This window comes from Melospiza melodia, chromosome 2 (genome assembly GCF_035770615.1).
Source record: "Melospiza melodia melodia isolate bMelMel2 chromosome 2, bMelMel2.pri, whole genome shotgun sequence".
Taxonomy (NCBI): Eukaryota; Metazoa; Chordata; class Aves; order Passeriformes; family Passerellidae; genus Melospiza; species Melospiza melodia.
The window spans coordinates 16,825,535-16,844,084 of NC_086195.1; the positions used below are offsets into that span (position 1 = coordinate 16,825,535).

An 18,550-nucleotide genomic window follows, 5' to 3' on the forward strand; every position below is an offset into this window, starting at 1 on the left:
CTCATCGTGTTTTGTGTATATTGTTTCAGGCAGTGATACATTTCCCTGATACATTTTTCATGTAGCTGGAGCTAAGAGTTTTCTTGCACTGTATGGAGTGGGGAGTGCCACAGCACTGCTATTCCCAACGGCTTGACCATTTTGAGTCCTTCTTCCCCAAGGCACCAGCTCTTCCCACTAACCCACCCCACACTGGATCAGTGTCACAGGTGATGCACAAAGTCCTCCTTCCTCAGCCTGGGTATACAATGAGGTGGCACCAATGCCAATGCCTATTCCCACTAGGATAGGGCCAGCACCAAACATACTCCTGGAAATGGGGATAGCCTTGGGGTGCCACCTGTGCCTGTCCAACCCTCCCTGTCCCCAAATGCCAGATCTTAAGCAACCCCCAGGGTCTTAACCCACCCCCAGGGTGAGTGACCCCCTCCCCTGTCTCTGTGGGAGCACTGGGTATGGCCAAGGGAACAGAGATGGGCACTGAGGGCTTGAGCTACTGCAGCTCCTGCAGCTCCAAGTGCCTGACAGAAGCACAACGGAGCCTGGGAGATCAGCAAACAAGGAGGAAATAGTTTAAATTATATAGTAACTTTAGGGAATAAAAACTGCCTATAGCCTGTGTAAATTTTGAGAAATGGCACATTCTCCTCTTGCCTCAGGCAAATACTTATGCTGGTAGCAAGCTTGGCTATGAATGACACCCTTGCAGAAAGAAGCAACAAGAGCACCCAAGACGTACAAAATATTCTGTATTCTCTTGGTGGGGTGTTAAAGAAAACAACTATGTTCATTGAAGAGCCTGCCTTTGGCAAAGGGGGTGGGCAGATACCACCTGCAAAAGCTCTCCCTGATCCCTTTCAGTGGCACAGTCAGCATCTGGCACTGCACTTGCCCCATGCTCAAGGGGTGAAGCTGATGCTGACCAGAAGAGCTGCTGCACCTTTCAGGTCCTCTGCATGGAAAATGTGGCTCTGTCCCACACTAGCCCAAGATGCTCCATGGCTCCAGCTGGGCTGTTGCATCTGGGCACCCCACACGCAGAATGGGGGGTCTGTGAGGTACCAAAGCAGTGTGTGCCAGACCATTGTGCTCCCAGGGGCTGCTGCTGGCCTGTCTTTGCCCAGGATGGTGGCTGAGGGAAACCAGAGGTGTCTGCAATACAAGGTGCACAGCAGGAACAAGCTGCACCCCTACAGGGGTTAAGAAGAAGCCCTGAGAGCCAAGGCAGCAACCAAGGCAAAGCACTGTTTGCACTGCCTGGCAGAGGACACGCTCCCGCACCAAACTGTCGGATGAGCTGGATAAACATCTAGGCAGCACAAAGCAGAGGAGACAGCTGTGCCCCAGTGAGCACAAACCCTGTATGACCTCAGCTGAATCCTCCTGAAAAGTGTCACGGTTCAAGAAGCCAAGCACACAGCCACGGGCCATGGCTGCACTGGAGGGCGGCCACCAGGGCACGGATAGTGACATGAACTCTGTCAAGATGTGCTCCACAGCACAGCAAGAAGGCACCAGAACTGCCCTGAACTCAGCATCCACAGCTCTCCCCATGGGGAGGCCAGGTCAGGCTGCAACAACCAACTTGCATCTCCATGGCTGGCTGATGCAACTGGGAGGGTTGAATCTTCTCCAGAACACACTGTGTGCAGGTTAACTCCAGTGATCTCCAGGGATGGCAGCCCTTGCATGGACCTCACTGGTGAGTCAGTGCCAGCCCCCATCACTTCACACGGAATGCTGCCATGGTGAATGCATCCCAGCGCACACTCATCTCGCCACCCCCAGGCATCCTCCATGTCCAGTGGAAAGGCTCCCCCAGAATGCTGCAAAAGCATGAGGAATCAATAAAATACATTGACTTTTTATCTGACAATAGCAATTTTACAGCTCAGTGCTAACCAGAGTAAACAGGAGAGCATAATGCTACCAAAAATAAATTAAAGAAGAGCTGTGGGTCTTTGAAGATCCCAAAACACCCAGTACAATTAACATCCAGTAAACTCTGCCCAGTCCTTACAATGATGAAGGACAATTCAGCCCCTGCTCTGGGTGAAGGTTTCTCCAGGACCCAGCCTCCAGCACATGTTTGGGTTTAGCTGTCTAAACAGACACTGAGGGATTAGGTCTCTGCGTGTCTTCAATGCTAATTAAAGGTTATTTATTATCCATTTTTTCCCGATAGTGCATATTTCTTCTTTGTGTAAACACAACCGAGGCCAATGTCTAAAAAAACCCACAAAACCAAAAGTGGTGGAAAGGCTCTGCATTTTACCAAGTTGTGGGGTGTGAGGACACCCCACAGGCTGCCCTGCCGGCGCCTGGCTCTCCCTGTTCAGCAGCCACAGCACAGGGCGCTTGCCACCACACAGAGCTGAGTCTGAACTCTCCTGAGCTCCACCAGCTCCCTCCATGCTGTTCATGGCTTGGGCAGTAGTTCCCAGGAGAAGCTCTGGTCATGTTTGCTCCTGCAGCAGCAGTGCTTACAGTCAGTCAGATCTGGACAAGGGAGCTGGAGCACACTCCAACTGCAGCGTGAAGTTGGTACCAGAGCATCCTGGACAGCATCTGTCACACTGACACACAAAATGTGCATCTGGAACAAGGTGCAGCATCCCCTTATTTCATCAACCAGTTTTTAGGACTCTAGAAAGGGCTTACTCATATAACATTGAAGAAAGCCCTTTGGCAACACCCTTGATACAGCCAGTGAAGTACAGCTGTCTTCCCCAGACCTTGGTTTGTGTGCTGGTGTGCACTGGTGGGTTTGGCTGGAGCTAGAGCCCAGACCTTACATCAAAAAGCCACTGAAGCTGCAGACCCAGGCACTGAGGAAAACAGAAATGCAACCTTATCCTGGCTGCCTGTATGGTCCTGGCAGAGTGGCTGCATTATGATACACTCTTAAACACAATTATCTCCTCTTTTTTTAAAAGGCCTTGTTACGATGCAAAAAGTCATCCACAAATGGAAAAAATATTTTTTTTTCATAGGCCTCTTTGTGACTTTTAAGTTTCTGACTCCAAACTAAGCAACACTTATTTCATACAGATTTGTACAAACAACATGAAAAATTTAAACTGGTCTATGAATCTGCTATTAAAGATATAATGCTACTTGTTACCCTTGTAAATATAGAACTATTTTAGCCCTTCTCTTGCTGCGTCTTACAAAGGCAACATACTGTAGTTTCTGTTGTTGCATTTTTAAAAGTGTTTATCTGGGTCACTGCTACTTACAGCTTAAGAAGATTTAGTGAAGCCCATTTAGAATCAGTCTAGTGCAAAGGAAAAAAGTTCTTTAATTAAAACTGAAAGAATTATATTGTTTGGAGGGTAAAGATCTCAACATTATCAAATTAAAGTCTTTGGACTGATTCAAGAAGATAATAGACCTATAGGCAACTTCATTCAAAAGGCATTTAGACTTTTGGGGACTTCTGGACTCACCACAAATTATTTCATGTAAATGGAAATTTCAGGTAGAGAAATGAAAACCCAGAGCATTACAACATTAGGATTTTCTTTAATTGTAGCAAGAATAATGAAGTGATTCCTGATTTTTGGTGGTCTGGCTCACTTGGAGCCTTGCTGGTGTGCCAGCTTGCCCTGAGAGGCCACACTTCTATCTGCACAGTGGATGTCACACAAGATGGGAGAGAAGAAAACCTGTTTTGATGGCATTGCTCCCAGATCCTTCTACCAGGACATCTGCAAAGAGAGAAAGCAGGGAGGGACGTCCAGAGGCCAGAAGTGGCACCAGGCTCTGTGCATTTCCAATGGTCCTAGCTTTCCACTGTCATGGAAAATACCCTAAGGAAGATGTTGGTCAGGAAAGGCAGAGCTGCCACTCACGTAGGAAATGAAGTGGGAGGCTGAGTGGCCTGAATGGCTGAGCACATCTGTGTGATGCAAGGCAACATCCCTCAGCGTCACACTGCCCGTCAGTGACAGGGAAGTGACTCAGAAGACAAGAGCACTTCAAAGGTTCATGGAATACTGGTTTATTTTAGCTGAAGCCCATCTGCCACAAAACAGGGAGGACTGCAAGCAGAAAGCATCCACTCTGCATCCTGTGGCTGCTGCTGGAGTGGTGCATCCTGCAGGAACAAAAGCCTTCCCCCTCTTTCCCATTTCTTCTGGTCATGGGAGGAGGGCAGGCTGGGAGAGAACCATCACTGCTGCTGCTGAACTGCAGCCAGAGGATCCTGACACTGCACCAGAGTGGGATGAGAAGTTCAGCACCAGCCCCAGCCTGCCCCACGGTCTCCATGAGAGAAAGCCAAACAACCACCCATCCTTCAGCAGGGTACTGGTGTGACAGAAACATGAGGTTACAGCAGCTGCATCACTCTGATCCTCAGCTAATTACTGCCCATATCCACAGCACCAACACAGCGAGGAAAGGAATGAGCAGGTAGTCAGCAGCTTGATCCTGTTATTGATAGGATGCTAAGAGGGAAATAACTAAATATAAAATATTTCCTGTGTCAGAAGCAGGTAGGAATAGTGATGGATTTTCTTCAGATTATTGAAGGTAAAAAAGGGAAAGACATAAAGTCTCAAAACCCCAAAGTTTTTATTTACTTTGTTTCACACAGGGCAATTTTTACTAGGTTTTTGGGGATTGCTTTTTGTTTGTTTTTTTTCAGTTCCTTCAATCTATTCTTTGTTGACAGACAACACACCAGATATTCACTGGATATGGTGATCTACAGCTTCAGTTTTTGGGGTTCCCATGTGACTGCAAGAGGGTAGTTTCTGGCACTTCAAGTCCTGCTGCAGCAGAAGTCATCTTACAGTCAGCAGGGCCAGCTACAGATCAAGACTCCAAAGGAGTAAAAAGCTCAATATCTAGCCCCCTAGTAAGAGAGGATTTATTTTATCATATTGTTTTTTAGAGATTTATCACTTCCTTTACCTTCCTCCATACGCACAGTGAAGAAAATCTGTTTTAAACATGTGACAGGCATGATTTCCATTAGAGGGTAAAATTGGGGGATAAATGAAGAAAAAAGGGAGCTATTATTAACCCAGAGACATTCACTGTGCTGATGAGTGAGCACTAGCATCTGAATGTGTTTTTCAGCCTATTTAACAGATCAGGTTGCCACACCATTCTCCAGCTAATCTCAGATCACTGGAACCCCTTTCCTTAAGAACAGGGCTGTAAGAAGTAATTAAATGTTGTCTGGGTTTGTGCAAGTAGGCATAACCACTTTCTCCACAAGTGCCTTGGAAGTCAGCTGCAGGTCCTTATGGAACAGCACATCTGGCTCTAACACCAGGTCCCGCAGGCTGTGGAGCCCTGCAGTCAGCTGGGTGGAATTCTGGCGCAACAGCTTCAGAGAGCTGCACTGGATCAACCCCAGAGAGGCAGATACCTTTGAAAGCAGGTCAGACACCAGTCCTGTGGAGACCAGAGCATGCCCCAAAAACCTGAAGCAAGGAGCAAAAGAGAAGGAAGGATGCAGAGCTCTGACATCTGTACCACAGAACTGTGAAGATCTCTGAGTTGTCTCCAGATCAAAGGAGCACTTGATAGCAGTCACCAAACGCCTTCCAGCAGAACACCACCACTCATCTCAAACCTCACTCATCCTCCCAGGAAAGGCCACTCTGCTGACATAGTGGCCTTGATGATTTATTCCTAGGACTAGCTGCAATGGGAGGAAGTGGTAGCACGTGGAAATGTGGCATCAGCAGAGAGATGCCATTTGGGGAATGCAATTCTGGGGATGCACATGAAAAGTGAAGACGATGCAGGGTACAAGACAGAATTCTGGGCATTAAAAAAAATCAACCAAACAGAAAACCCAAATGAACACCTTCCCTCCTGCCCCCCCCTAGACAAAAATATGTAGGGAAGATGAAGAGGCAAATGGAAGAAGAAAACCTAGGGCTGCTGACCCAAAGGAAAAGATGAATGAAGCTGCAGAGAACACTAGAAGTAGAGATGGTGGAAAACTGAATTTGTTAGGGAAGATACAGAAGCAGGGACAAATATAGAGCTGCTGGGCAGTGCCCTTATCTTGCAGAAATTAAGACTCCTTGAGGGATGTCTACTGTGTTTCTAAAGCAGTTGACAAAGATGTATGAAAAATCCTTCTGAACACAATGGAGGAAGTGATCTATTTTCATAATTCTGAAGAATAGGCTTGTCTAGATCATAGCACAGAAAGCCAGACCATGTAAACAGGTGTACTTGGGCAGACCATGCTCTTTTACAGGCCTCCATGGGCTCTCCAAAATTCAGTTGTGAAGGTCTGATTTGGATTGAATGCTCAAACAAAGTGACTGGCAAGGAGTGGAGTCCCAGGGCATCTCCACAGTGTGAGCTGCAAAACTGTTCCCAGCTAAAACTGCAGGAGCTGCATTTCTGTGGAACAAAAATGTATTGAGAACAACATTCAAGGCTCTTAAAAAAATACTTTACTTTCTGCCTGCAGTCAATCCCATACACAAATCTCCCCTAGTTTGCCTTCTAGAAGGAAAGAATACTCCACTGAAGCCATTCCTAAGCAATAGCATTTCTTGTGATGACCAGAAATCAACTTTAAATTTGTGTTATCTCTTACTAAGCCATCAAGAAATTTCTTATCATTGCCTTGAAGTCACAGATTCCTGTGGTCTGCTTGGACCCACTTTGAGCTTCAAATTCTCAAATAGCCACAATAATAAAGACTGTTATACAATGTGTGTTATGCTGCAGCCAGTAAACACCACAAGCAGCATCCTGAGATTTACGACACAGCACTGTAAGATTTTACAGACAGCCTTCAACCTGAGAAATAAAGTAACTAGGGGAATAGAGTCTGAAAAACAAACTAAATTTATTCCCAAGTCAAAGCACAAAAGAACATGAAAGACCCAAAGAAGAGTCAATACAGATTTTCAATTTCATCATTTTGATTTAATAAAATTCTTTGGATAGTGTTGCTGGCTCAATACAAGCATAGAAATTGTAATGGCAAATACTGTACTGTGATTCATGGACTGAAAACTTGTCTGATTTCATTATGCTGGTAAATGTAACACGGCAGATACCTTCTCTTGGAAAGCTATTTCTAAATTGCTACATCAATATAAAGATAATCAGAATTGATATTTACCTTTTACAGGAACAGCATGTGTCTATATGTCCACATGGGCACATACACACAAACTTCTATTTTCAACATTTCTCCATTTTTTGGACACAGGAATACATGCTACAGGAACTGCTGATTTAGGCCAAACCAACCCATGCAGCTGCCAGCTGCCCAATCCAGGACATTTTTACTGGTTGTACCCTTTTCACTCACTGAAAGTAATCAAACAGAAGTACTCAGCAGAAGTTCAGCTGAATCATTTGTTATCCCAGACTCTGGAGGTGCAACTTCACCTTCAGTTTACAATGATATAATTGATGGATAAATCACGGAAGCCCTAAGATATGCAGCATCTATTAACACTTATGTTAACTCTATTTATATTTTTCAGCTGGAATAGAGCACGGCAAATATTTTTAACTAAACTTTGCCTTTCACTCGCGGTTTTGTAACAGAAGTACAAGGCAGTGCGTTAAGGCAGATTTCAGGTGCCAGCACCCATATGCCACTGTTGACAATGTCTGTGGGACAGGAGGCTGACAAGGAAGCAAAGATGTGAGACAGCACCAGTGAAGGAGAGAGAAGCAAAAGTGAGGAAGCAACATGGCCAGAGAGGGACAAGGATGTCCCTGCACAAAGTGGAGCCTTGTGTCCCTGTTGATCCCTGCCTTGAATGCCTTGGGCCACATGTTTCTCCTGGCTGTCCCCAGAGGGGTCCTCTGCAGGACATTCTCCACAGCCCATGGCTCACACAGCCCATGGCTCACACAGGTCCCACATTGCCCATGGCTCACACTGCCCACAGGTCCCACAGCTCCCACACAGCCCATGGCTCACACAGCTCACACAGCCCATGCTCACACAGCCCATGGCTCACACAGCCCCCACACTGCCCACGGCTCCCACACAGCCCATGGCTCACACAGCCCACAGGTCCCACAGGTCCCACACTGCCCATGGCTCACACAGCTCACACAGCCCATGGCTCACACAGCCCATGGCTCACACAGCTCACACAGCTCACACAGCCCATGGCTCACACAGCCCACAGGTCCCACAGCTCCCACACTGCCCATGGCTCACACAGCCCAAGGCTCACACAGCCCATGGCTCACACAGCTCACACTGCCCATGGCTCACACAGCCCAAGGCTCACACAGCCTACACTCCCAGCCCTGAGGGCAGCAACCCTTCAGAGGGGCATCTGAAAAGGGACTCCAGAGGGAGAGGATAACAGGGACAGCCTCTGAAGCTCCAAGGACACGGATCTGTCCTCTGCAGCCACTGAAAGAGCGAGGGCACGTCCAGCCCTCATAAATTACCCAGGCCACATCCCCATTTCTGCTCACCACTGCAGGAGCCCACAGGGTGATCCTTTGCCTTGTCCCACTCGATCACTGTCACAAGGAACAACTACTGGCACTTATCAGCAGAGACATCTCTGAGAAGGAGTGACTTCAGGACACAGTGTCCTTCCCCGGTCCCTTGAACCCTTGAGACAATTTACAATGCTGTCACTTGTACATATTCCCCCTCATCTACACAGTTCTTGTCTCTATATTTAACATTCTCCTTTCTAAACAAAAGTCCTTAAGAGTTCTCACAAGACCTTGATGATAAGCCCTTTTATTGATATTCCAGTTCACTTTTCAAAATATTTGCAGATTATAGGATAAATGATGTTTGCTTTTATCCCCATTTCAGGAGATAACGGTTGGGTAACTTACGATATCCAGATGAAAATTTATTGGTTAGCACTGGGGAAAGCAAATCCTTCCCAAAATTAGCCTTTGACCCAGTTAGTCTTCCATAAACAAGCAATGATTTAAAAAATCCTCATCAGATAAGATGTTTGCAGCCCCATCATCTACTTGCATAAATGTTAGAAGGTGTAAACATAACAAAGATACATCAGCCATAATTTACAGCCCCAAGACTGAGGATGAAAAACTGTGGAAAACTTCCCTAATGAAATGTCAAAGCCAACTAGCTTCACTAGAGCTAATCTGCAAATCTTGATGACAGAGCAGATTACCCAGCCGGCTAAACTGACAAGTGCCCAAGGAAGCTCATCTCCCAGGGATTACACCTCCATTTCTGTTTGCCTTCCTCTGAGTTATGTGGAAGAGCCCCAGAGGAAACAAGTTTCAGCTCATCTATTTCCCTCTGAGGGCTTTCAGTCCACTACCCAGTCTTAAAGCATCAAGCAACAACAGCACATATACACACACAGGGACAAGAGTCCCAAATATTGACATTACTGTGCAATAGGCCAGTCACCCACAGATGCCAGGCACAAAGCTGCTGACAGATGCTGCAGCATAAACCTCCCAAGAACCTTCAGGTTTGGCAACGAAATCCTCTGTTTCCCATTCACGCTGCCCTGATGCTTGGATCTAAATAACGCCCAATATGAGAGATTTATTTTTTTCTCACACTGGCTATCTATAGAAAATCCTTTTTTGTAAGTCTCTGTTGTGCAGCTTCTGAATGTCAGGCCCAGCAAATCAAAACATTTTATTGTAATTTCATATTGTTTACTTTTGCGAGGCAGGATCTTGGCAAAGACGAGTGTTTCCTCCAGGGACAAGGAGGATGGGGCTGGGAGGAGGGGAGGACAGACGGATGGAAGGAAGCATTTTAATGCAGACTTCCTCACTGTCTGCTTTAATGGGGACCTGGCTGAAATACAAAGGAAGAGGTAAGTAAGAAGACCTTGGCTACAAATGTAGAGATGCCAGAGAATGGGTGTGAGGATGCCCCAGGACCAGCCTACACAGGCAGTGACACCAGGGAAACACTGCCAGCCCCAGCCAGCCACCACTGCCCCTCAGCAGGGCTGGGAGGATCCTGGGGTCCCCATGGCAGGCACAGTTCAAAGGGCTGTGCCCAAGAAGGAGCAGGGAAGGACAACCTTGCCCAGGCTGCTCCCACTGTGCTCCCACACATCCCGGCAAAGCCAGTGAGACCCCCGGATCCACAGACACTCCTGGCTCCTTGCTCAGACCCTCCTCCTCCCTACACAGCCCCAAACTATGGGCAGCTTTCCCTCCAGGAAAGATGGCACCACCCAAGTACATATTTCTCCACGAGGATCCTCCCACTATTCCAGGATGAAGAAGAGGAGGAGGCTCCTTACACCCTTCTGCCCAGGGACACTGGAAAGCACCAGCGATTCCACCACAGACATCTATGTTTCACTGTGTGTTTCCAGGGAGATTTGACACACAACATTCAAAGGTTTGGGTAAGCAATATTTAAGTTGATGAGTGGTCATTTGAGTGTTTTATGTTCAGGGAACAAGGCATTTGAAACACACCACATGATGTGAGTCTCCTGCTGAAGTGATGGTCCTCCAAGAAACCTGCAGGAGATGTGGATGGTGCCAGCAGTACAGTTGAAAGCAGTTTTATTGACTTTGTGCTGTCCCCAGCTGTCCAACTAAGAGACCCAGACCACCTCATCTTCTTTAATCCTGGATTCTTTGGGCTGCTCCACACAAGACAAAGTGCCAGGACACATGGAAGGAGCATGGTGCCTTGAAGCCATGGCTCCCCCTGTCCCCTGGACCACCCGTGGCTGCAGGCAGACTGGCAGGCTCTGGTGACAGCTCCCTGCTCCTGCTGGGTGCCTGGCAAACCTCAGCAGAGCTGAACTGCTAGCTCTGTTCTTGGCATAACAAATCTCCCTGTCCTTCAGCATCGCCTCTCCCTCTCCTCCTGAAGCTTTGTTTTGGTAGAAAGAGGTTCACAAAGACCTTTACACAAACTCACCCAATGACAACTGCTTTACTACATAAAATGATTCACTGGTGTTTAAAAATCCCACAAACAGGAGCCCTCACTGACTTTATGACCGACTTCCCACGAAGGCACTGAGGCCAGCAATGGCTAATGCTCCATCTGGCATCGACTCCCTGTGAATATCTCTCAGCAATAACAACTGATAGCAGAGCTCAGAGCCTACACATCATCCTCCTGTTTGTACATAAATTCCCTTTAAAAGGATTTCAGCATCCTCACACTGCTTCTTCCCAAGCGTTCAGGCTCTTAAAGCCAAGTCAGCCAGACAGAATGGTGCCACGCAACTACAAACAATGCAGGACAATTTTTTATTACAATACACGGCACGATTCTTTCTAAAAGCACTGCCAGTAATATGCAGTGTGTAAAAATACACATTCATCATAAAGAGGTTAGATACTAATTCCTGCAGCTTAATTTCTTCTTGAGAGCACCAGCCCATTTTTCAATTAAGGCAGGATAATATTATTAATCATAAAAAATTGCTGATGTGTAAAATTGTTTCCTTTCTGGCTGGCATTGGCTGAGAGACATCGGACATGATGCCTCTGAATTAGTCTAACTTTGTGGCAGTATGGAAGCAGTATCATCCTTTTTGGTGAGGATTCATGCTGTCATCAGAGTCATCAGTGCTTTCTGTCTAATGTTTTATCTGCTTTCCTCTGCTGCTGAAGGGGTTTGCCTAATTCTGACCAAAATAACTGCACACAGTGCCTTCAGATGGGGCCACCAAAAGCAGAATGGAGAGAATTTAAGAAACAACCCAAACTCTATAAAATACTAAGCTATGAATAACAAAACCTCTCTTTGCCACGCAGTCAGCAAGGGTGACCGCTGGACTGTGACTTGGCAGGATCCAAGGAGATGCTGCAGGGGTGTGGGCATGCCAGCATCCTGCAGAGGGATGGCAGCTCCCTGCAAAGGCACACCCTGGTACCTGGCACTCACCCTGCTGAACTGGGGCCTCTCAGCTCAGCCCTGCTGTGAGTGCTCCACTCCACCAAGGCCAGATTATTTCAGGTGGACAGGAGGGGACGGGCACATGCCCTGGTCTTGCCCCTGCAGCAGCCAGCATGACCTCTAGGAGCCCTCCACGGGACACAGAAGCACCCAAGTGAGGAGCAGGGCTGTCCCAGGCCCCTCCATGCTGGGGCCAGGAAATGAACCTGCTCAGGATGCTCAGGCTTGCTCAGGATGATGGAGCTGGAAGGAGCCAGCCTGGCTCCTGGCTCCACAAGTGCTTGTCGGTACTCCAATGGCACAGATCCAGACAAAACGCCTTCTTTCCAGTCAGGTATCCAACCCTTCTTCCATCTATGGGCAATTTCCCTTCCACACATCACAAAGTCATATATCCCCTGACTTCTGTTGAGACTTTGCCTCCCCCTGCTCACAGGACCTCCCAGGAGCAGCTCATGGCAGTAATCTCCTTGGCAGCTCAGCCCTTTGCCCACTGCCTGGAGAACTTCTGGCAACACTCCCAACCTGCGTGCCCCTGCCATTCATCTCTTCCCTCCCTATCTTGTTTCTCCCCTGTTCTGGAAACTGCAGCCTCTGTAGTTTTTTCCCTATAGTGACCTATCTTCTCCCAGCAGCAGAATTCTCCTCCTGTTTTTCCCACACATGATCAACTCCATAATACTATGCCAGTTATCTGCAGCCTTACGTCTTTAGTTGTCTGACATCACCAAATAGTTTCTTATCTGCATCTGGTATTATTTATACACACATATATATAAAAGGCCATCTTCCACCATCTTATCTACTGCTGACTGAGAATAAATCATGCAAAGAGAACAGGCCAGACTTTGGGACCACCTTGGGGAATACCCCACCCCACAGTTGTTGCCTTTTGGCAAACACAAGCAAGAAGCACACGTTCACTCTGAAGTCTGAGGAGGCAAATCACATACACAGAAATGGTGGGTTTCAGCCAAAAAACCCTCCTTTCTGACAAGAGTCACTGCTACTCATGTGACCAGGCTCATTGAGAGTGAGAACTGGAAAAAACTGCAGGATGGAGTCTGCGTGTGCCTCCTGGCTGAGATGTTCAGCTGTATTTTTCCTTGGGAAGGAAAGCTATCCCTGCACCATGAAAGCAATAAACAAAGTGGGATTACTGGTCAGCAGCTCAATGGATACTATTTTCAACAGCCCTATAGTAAGTAAGTACTAACTAGTAAGTAAGTACTTATAGCACTTATAGTCAGTACTTATAGTTAGTAAGTACTCAGTGACAGTAAATGTTACAAGCAAACGAACCACCAGAGAGAGATTTTCATGGTATCTCTACCCATACATACATAAAATACCAGTTTGTACAAATCCAAAGTATGTGAGGTTAAAGCTAATGGGCAAGCTTTGTTGAGCATCTCAAAAATCAAATTAACTGCAATCAAATTCATGGCACAACTCAGGGTTCATTTCATTACTATCAGAAAATTCAATCTCTGAAATCTTACAATATTAAGCTAAAGCAATGATCTTTCTGTTAAAGTTCTCTCTTTTTTCATTTCAAGGTGAAAAAAAGCTGGCATGCCTGGGGAAGGTGAGGGTGATGATTCCCAGTAGATGCTACTGAAAGCTTGGCAAACATTTAATCAATTACTGTTACATAAAGGAAAGGAGAAAAATCCCAAACATCCTTTCAAACACACACTCAAAGACATGTAGCATTACAAATTCTACCTCTTGCATCTATTTCTACATCATGCCTTTTCCTGCACAAATGCATATATAAGCATAAACACGCATGCATATGTAGGCATATACATATTTAAATTCAAAATACAAATGCATTAGGGAGCTAGTTAAATCTGCTCATTGCTGCAATAACTAATCATATCTCTGTGCTGTACTGCAGGTAGGAAAAGTCAGAAGAAGTTCGTTGCATTAAATTCAGGCATTTCCCTTTTTTAATGAAGCTGCATTTTTGGTTTATTTCACAATATGCACTCTTTAACCTTACTGGAAGACCTAGCTGTAGAATACTCACTGCAATTTCAGACTCCTTTTTTATCCCTCCTCTTCAAGGTTTCCAACTAGGTTTCTCTGCAGGAGTCAAGTGCAGTTTTAATAAGGCAGATGAGGCAGGGCTTCTCAACTGCTTTTGATAGAGGTGAGGTGGTCAGCTCTTTATTGACTTTCTGCAGTACTGCAGCTCCAGACTGTACAGACAATCTTGCTTTATGAGCATGCACCAGGCAGGAGGAAATGGGCCTGGAAATTTCCAGCCAGCAGTGTTTGATGCACTGCTTGAAAAGCTGCACAGTGTGCATATAAAGGAAACTAGGGACAGCCTTTTTCCTTGTTGTTGTTGTTGTTGTTGCTAAACCATCAGCTGCAGTGGCTACATGTACCTAGGAAAGGCTGCTCAGGAGCCATTTTAAGAACTAGTATGTCTCAGGAAAAGGAAAGAAAACAACTCTGCTTATTTTGTGCACATTCGAGAGTGCTGCATATCAAAGATCCTTTTATAAACACTTGGAAAAATCACATGGGAGGTAATAACCCGCTGAATTATTTTACTGTCCTCTTCTTGTGCAGGCAGGCACAGCACATCCACACTGTATGCAGGGCACAGCTGCACTGATATATACACATCCTCACAAGGGGATGTGGAAAAAAGGAAGCAATCACAGGCTGGTATCATGTACTATTAAGGTTTTATTGGTACCAGCATGGAGCAACTGCATCACTAATTAATGGATGCACACAGGCTACACACATCCTTCCAATCAAGTGGCAATAAACCCAGGTAGCCTTTTCCACCCTGATACATAGATTACTTAGGCTATTTAACCCACTCCTTGTTTTTCTGGACTGCACATTCCCCTCCTCCCTCACCATCCCACATCTACACCAGCAAGGCACATCGTTGAATTCTGCTCTGACACAGGGGAGATGAACATCCACGGAGATGAACACGATGACCTTCGCACATGGGAGCGGCAACTCTGGACCAAGTCTGTAACAGCAGATGGGGATCAAACTATGCAGACAGGAGGTTTGGAACCCTCCCCCAGAGATGTGTCCATATATGCCAACACAAAAATAAGCATTAAAATCAGGTTTGACATCTCTCTGTGCCTCTTTTACTCCCTGCCCAAGGGGGACAACATCCTCCTGCCCCAGCACAGCAATGGTGAGCAGACAGCAAGACAGCAAGAAGGTTCAGACACTTTGGTGATGGCAGCCCTACAAAAGCCAGAACAGACTCCAGTCCCTATAAAATATACCCACACAGGGCTGCACAGCCCAGCTCACACCCAGCTGCAGCTGCAGCTGCAGCATCCTCTGCCCAGGACTGGCTGAGGGAGCCAGCTCCTGCTGAAGCACCACACCTGAGCAGGCAGCACTGCTGCAAGGTGCACAGCACACTGACACTCCTTTCAGCTAATTGCAAAGCTCCTGGGGATTCTGAAAATAAAGCTGTACACACACATGGGTTCAAAAACCTTACAGCTACAGTGCTCCTATCAGAGGATATATCCTTACTGCAAGCAAGCCTTAACTCTGTGCTTAAATTCTACTGACTTCAGGGGACATAAGGGTTTGCTTAACTTTCATTATACCAGCCACTTGTTTTACAGTTACCTGGATAATATGTCTTGCCTTTTCATGTACAGCACTGAGCTCCTTCCACAGTAGGGTATTACTTCTTACACATAAATGGAAGAGCAGATAGAAATTGAGGCATTTTTAGCTACCTAACTGAAAAACATGGACAATGACAGGGAGATGATTTTGCTGCACACTGCAATGCTATCTGAGGGCTCCTGAATTTTCACCTGTGAGATAAGCATCAGTGAACAGCTACAACATAGTCCTTAAAGAAGGGCAACAAAAGGACAGTAATCCATAGCAAAGAACATTTCCATACTGAGTTCTGCGTTTTATTTTTAAAAACGCAGCTACAGGGAACAGACATCCTGTGAAATAACAGATGTTAGAATCTCACCACACATACACTGCTGTAATTCAGATGACCTTGCTGAGTTAGAAAGCCAAGCTTAAGATAAATGTCCACTTTCTCTCATCAATGCCTGTCTTGAGCAGGGAAGGACTGTTCTGGTGTTTAGTTATCTGTTTCCTCCCAGTTCCCCATCTGCAGTTCTCCAAAGTGTGTTCTTACAGCACTTCAGCTAGTTTTTCCAAATCAGATGCTGCTGACATCGTGAATCTTATGAATTTTCTTTGCTGACAGGGATTAGATACTGCTTCACTTTAACCCCCCAAACTGGCAGAAGCGGAGACTGGCCTGGACCTGCTGCCAGTTTGTGCTCGGGCTCTACTCCCAGTAGGCAAGAGATGCTCAGGGCTTCTGGACAGTCATATGCAATACACTGATTTAATCAAAATTACATGCCAGTCTCACTTTTTAAAGCAAAACTCAAACAGTCAAACAATTAATTATTGCTTTAATTCTTAAGATCTGCATGTGTTCAACATACTCTAAGAGAAGAAAGAGACTGGCATTGTCTTTCAGTCTTTTGCTGGTGGCAAAGCAGATTATTCCTATCATGTTCTGCAGGGGTGCTGTCAAATGCTGTTTCAGGCTATGGGCCAAAACCTACCCCCAGCCCATGTGCTCAGCTCCCACTGGCATCAGTGCTATCTCCACCATGGACTGACAGTAGTAAATGGGCAGAGATGTGCTGGCTGCTCAAATAGCACGATCTATGTGCTGAATAATTCATTTTAAACTGTTGCACAGATGTCAAAATGTTATTGCTGATTTCTAGCCAGCAGAATGGGCGTTTCTTCTCCTGATATGAGTGTGTCATGCCTGTAATGCCAGAGAAGATTTGGGGGATGTCTCAGCCAGAACAGCAAAGCCCATACATGGCATGCCTATGAAGATACAATTAAAATGATCACTTAAGGCCACCTTTCACTCTCCTTATTAGGATGCTCCTGCAGATGCACTCACCCATTGCCTCCAAGAAGTTTCAAAAAAGCAGCTCAAAGCATGGAATGGTTACATATGTTTGAGGGTACTCTCTAACAATCACTCCAGCCCTTTGGATTTTTGCTGAAGTCCCATGAAAATCTCTAAGTACAAACAACTTAAGAGTCATGCATGAATTGAAATAACAAAGTAAATCCAGACAAATGAAAAACAAACCCCTGCCTCTGTAAAGGGGAACAAACAAATGTATCCTACAGAGTTTGCCAGGCTAGCCATGGAGAGAACTCCATGGTACAAGCCAAAGATCCTCCTCCTCTCCAAAACCAAGGACAAGAAAAGGAGTTTTTCTGTGTTTCTCCTTTCACTAAACCTGGAGCAGTCAATAAGGTGCACTCTGACATTTTCCAGGCACTGGCTTCCCCAGCCAGGTGGGCTCAGCTGCTGGGCCAGCAGCCACCTCCAGAGTGGGCTGGGAGTCCGGTGTGCAGGTGGGCTGGGGTGGCTGGGGCTGACAGGAGGAGTGCAAGGGAAATGGGAGAGAGCCAGGAGAGTCACGGGTTTTGAGCTGAGGTCAGAGACCAGGGATCTCTCACACAAACCAAACAAGCACATGCACCCCTGCCAGCCCAGGAGCATCACTACTAGGGACGCATCAGCTAAAAAGTGGGATTTTTCATGCTCCTAGATGGGCTTCTTCATGTCTGCTGGTCTGTGTGGAAACAGACCTCAGCTTAATGAGGTCTAATTTGTTTCAAATCCATAGGTTTCTTTTTAATAATTAACAACCACCATCACTCAGCAAAGTCATTCCTTACCCCTGACTACTTGCTATTAGGAATGAAATTTACTGTGAAATACTGTTAAAAGGTGGAAAGCAAGTGACATAATTCACGTTTTAATTAAAAAAAAATATATATCACATGAAGCCAGAGCATAGAAGGAATAATAACTGAATAAGCCTAAAAAACCCCCACCCCAACCCAACACCTACTCTTCCCTATTACCCACTTCATTCTTGTCATGCTATTTGAATTCTTCTAATTGACTTCTCTTACTGGATGCTCTGTGCCCAAGCCATATTTCAGATTTTCGCTCCGCGATTCCAGGAACTAGAGAACGTGTCGGCATCACTACCATGAGCATTACACACCCGCACACACAAGGGTCCAGGAACTACAATTAACACATTAAGAAATAATAACTGCCAAGGGAGCAACAGAAGATAAACAGCATGGAGCTGATGTAGCAAGAATTCTGCTTGGGAAAGGGCTGTCTCTTGGGTAACGGGCAAGGCAGAGGAACTGAAGCGCTGTGCAGCAGTGCCCATTTACCAGAGAAAACCCCAAAACCAGTTGAGCTGTTCACACATTAATTTCTTTATTTAATTTCACTAAAGATATTGCTGGCTTTAAACTAGATTTTGAAGGAATCCGAAGGCTCCTGTTCTCAAAGAAATAATAATCATGTCCTGTTCCAAAGTTTAAAATTGGTATATGTTTTCTGGTATTTGAAAACCTGCCCTGGAGTGCTGTGGGTTTGTCATTTTCTCGTTCTTTTTCAATAGAAGCGAGAAATACTTATTTCTTTTACCTATACATTAAGATATATTTAAAAAAAACCAAAAAAACCAAAAAAACAAACACCTTTTTCCTACTTGCCAATATCTATTTTTATGATTGCCTGTTTTGGTTTTTTTTTTTTTTTTTTTTTTCTTTTTTGGTTTGGCTATTTTTTTGGGGTTTTTTT

At 45.8% G+C, this 18,550-nt stretch overlaps 1 protein-coding gene across 3 annotated transcripts in view; it reads right to left on the reverse strand.

Annotated features, from left to right (window-relative positions):
- The window catches only part of RAI2 (retinoic acid induced 2), a 43,868-nt gene that overhangs the window by 14,119 nt on the left and 11,199 nt on the right, over positions 1–18,550 (reverse strand). The window contains exon 1 of one of the 3 annotated variants that reach the window (XM_063182915.1): positions 13,889–14,139. The exons of the other annotated variants lie outside the window; for them this stretch is intronic. The gene's annotated coding sequence lies outside the window, so the exon portion shown is untranslated. Of the gene's footprint in view, positions 1–13,888; positions 14,140–18,550 lie in introns of those variants that run through there. 3 annotated transcript variants of the gene reach the window in all.